Source organism: Mustela nigripes, unplaced genomic scaffold (genome assembly GCF_022355385.1).
Source record: "Mustela nigripes isolate SB6536 unplaced genomic scaffold, MUSNIG.SB6536 HiC_scaffold_3250, whole genome shotgun sequence".
NCBI classification, from domain to species: Eukaryota; Metazoa; Chordata; class Mammalia; order Carnivora; family Mustelidae; genus Mustela; species Mustela nigripes.
In genome coordinates, this window is record NW_026742656.1 from 500 (window position 1) to 3,905 (window position 3,406).

A 3,406-nucleotide genomic window follows, 5' to 3' on the forward strand; every position below is an offset into this window, starting at 1 on the left:
AATGTTTTGGTATTTGATGGGTCTATTTCAAGTGCCTCCAAACAACTGTCAATTGCTGCCTGCCAATTTGACATCTTCTGTTAATTAGCTCCAATATTTGGCACACAGCTTAGAGCTATAGGTTGTAGCTTCAATCCATCTGCTTTCCTAATAACAGCCTTTGAATCTTCTACATATCTTAAAGGTTTTGTATATTTTTTTATTAGCTATCTCCCAGTTCTGGGATTTGAAAAAAATATATTTCCAATTTTTTAAAGTCTTCTCTTATTAGCAAAATTTTATCTACATATTTTAAGTATATATCTGCTTCTTCAAATAAATCTGGGTGACTGTCACCAGAACCATCATTTGGGAATATACCCCAATGATCTCCCTCCTTTAGTTTTCTGCATTCTGTAATAACACATATTTTGGCAGGTTTTTCACCTTTCACTTCTGCATTTTCCAGTATCCTTGCCACACCCATTTTTTAAATTACTTGACCAAATACCGTATTTCTCCCCTCCAAATGAGGATTTGGAACTGTTGATAAAGTACTAAGAATCACTTGTGTTGCAGCTTGCATTTGCCATGCTCTATAAACCTTGGTCATGCTTATAATAGGAATTTTCATCTTCAAAATTTTCACTATAAATACTTTCTCCACCTTTGCCATTTTGATTTGAGAAATCTCCACCTGAACCATAAATTTCTTAATAATTCATTGGAAAGGGCATCCTTTGAAATGGAGAGTTTTCCCAGTGGTGGGTCCAGTGGAATTTTCTCTTGTACCCTAGATATGAAAATTTCCTTCAGTTTTGGGTACAATATCTGAAAATAATTCTAAGGCAATTAAACCGACTCACTCCCTACTGATGTCCATGTCAAAGAAGACTCAGCAATTACTGTGGTTGGAAGGCTTAGTCTGGGGGAGAGTTGTGACACTTCAATTGAAGATGTGCTTGGGAAAAGTCTCAGAGAACCTCTTGGGCACACTGCAGCTCAACCCAAGTGGCTTTCTCTTAAAAAATATCTTATTTTATTTTATTTAAAGATTAGATTTACTTTTTTTTTTTCAGAGAGGGGAGGCACAAGCAGGGAGAATGGCAGTCAGATGGAGAAGCAGCCTCCTTGCTGAACAAGGAGCCCAATATGGGACTTGGTCTGAGGACACTGGAATCATGACCTGAGCCAAAGGCAGATGTTTAACCAACTGAGATACCCAGGCATCTTAAAATAAAATATTTTAAATGAAAAAAAAAAATAAATGAATCATTTCATTTTTAAGGCACTTTCTTCACATAATTTTCAAAATAGGAGAGAGAACAAAATATAGAGTAAGCTTTGAGATAACAATATGTGGTAATTAGATTTGTTCCTTTTGCATTCATTTAGGATGTATTGGTAAATGTAATGTTTGAAGGCTTTTATTCTTGTTTTGATTTTTGTGTTTTATTCTTGTGTTGATATTTTGTTACTTAATTGGTTACTGTGGATATAATCTATTCTATCAAATTACTTTTAACTAATATATCCTTTTATATTTGTCCATTTATTCCAAATGCTGTCCTTTTAGTATAATTTTTCCCCCATAATTACTCCCTTGCTCCTAATTTACTTGTGGAAAACATACTTGCTGGGGATGCAAGGACCTCTGCTATATTGCCAGCACTTCATTCTTATAATTTGGACTAATATGGCTGGTTCATAAGCTATATAGTAGAAAATAATGATCTTGTTCTACTCAAGAGGAAGGTGGGAAATGCAGCTTTTTTTTTTTTTTTTTACTATTATTTCATCTTTCTTCTGATCTTTGAAGCATGTTTTTAAATATAATAATGCTTCATAAAGAAGTATTTCTACAAAAAATCATTTAAATGCTTTTTGGAAAAGTTATTCTTGACTAATAATTTCATTAGTAAACTCTGCTTAGCTTTCTTATATTCTAAGGGTTTCAGTTCCTGAACAAAATGTTTTGGTAGATTTTTTTTTCAAGCAAAATAATTTTTCAACAAATTAATAGGTCTTGGTGGTGAAAAGATTGGAGGTAATTGTTTTAGTTCTTTGAGCTTTAAACACTCAAATTCTGGCAGCATAACTTGGAAGTGGTCAGTCACAATTTTAGGAAGTGTGTTTATAACCACCATTGTAATGGTATTATACATTGTTGTAGTAGGCATCAGTTTTCTACCTGTTTTGAAAACAAGGAAACTAAGACATAGTACAATGCAAATGAGTTCCTAAAGGTCAACTAATATGTTGTATAGAATTAAAATTCGAATTCCAGTTTTATAATTACAAAATCTTTTCATGCTACTATAGCTTGCTGTCTCCCACAAAAGTTTTGGCTCTGAATTTGCTTTGTTAAATTTGTCTGGCTCTCATCACTTAGGTAGTATGTTTAGGATCCTGGGACAGAGAATTGAAAACAGTGTTTCTCTGTTAAAATAATTGAATTTTCTCATCTACATATAGGGATAGGGAAAATAGTGGTGTTTTATAGTTTTCATTAAGAATAAATTTGAGGGGAGTCAAGATGGCAGAGAAGTAGCAGGCTGAGACTACTTCAGCTAGCAGGAGATCAGCTAGATAGCTTATCTAAAGATTGCAAACACCTACAAATCCATCGGCAGATTGAAGAGAAGAAGAACAGCAATTCTAGAAACAGTAAAACAACCACTTTCTGAAAGGTAGGACTGGCGGAGAAGTGAATCCAAGGAGACGGGAAGAGAGACCCTGGGGGGAGGGGCCGGCTCCCGGCAAGCGGTGGAGCAATGGAGCACAAAATCAGGACTTTTAAAAGTCTGTTCCACTGAGGGACATCGATCCAGAGGCTAAACCGGGGTGAAGGCCACACGGGATCAGCGTGGCCTAAAGTCCTGCAGGGTCACAGAAGGATCAGGGGTGTCTGAGGGTCGCAGAGCTTACAGGTATTAAAACGGGGAAGCCGGCTACAGAGACAGAGCCGACAGTGAGATCACAGCTGGGGGTTACCTTGAACCAGTCGCAGGCCCCGTGAGCTCAGAGCGCTGCCGGAGGTCAGGCAGATGGGAGTTACTGGGCGCTGTTCTCTGACAGTGCACTGAGGAGTGGGGCCCCGGGCTCTCGGCTCCTCCAGGCCAGAGACCAGGAGGCCGCCATTTGTATTCCTGTCCTCCAGAACTCTACGGAAAACGCTCAGGGAACAAAAGCTCCTGAAAGCAAACCCGAGTGGATTACTCAGCCTGGCCCCTGGTAAGGGTGGTACAATTCCACCTGGGGCAAAGACACTTGAGAATCACTACAACAGGACCCTCCCCCATAAGATCAACAAGAAATCCAGCCAAGACCAAGTTCACCTACCAAGGAGTGCAATTTCAATACCAAGGAGAGCAGCAGAATTCCAGAGGAGGAGAAAGCAAATCACGGAACTCATGGCTTTCTCCCT

At 38.4% G+C, this 3,406-nt stretch overlaps 1 pseudogene; it reads right to left on the reverse strand.

The window, feature by feature from the left end:
- Window positions 1-11: 11 nt before the first annotated feature.
- LOC132009019 (peptidyl-prolyl cis-trans isomerase D-like) lies at window positions 12-904 on the reverse strand (annotated as a pseudogene).
- Window positions 905-3,406: the final 2,502 nt, after the last annotated feature.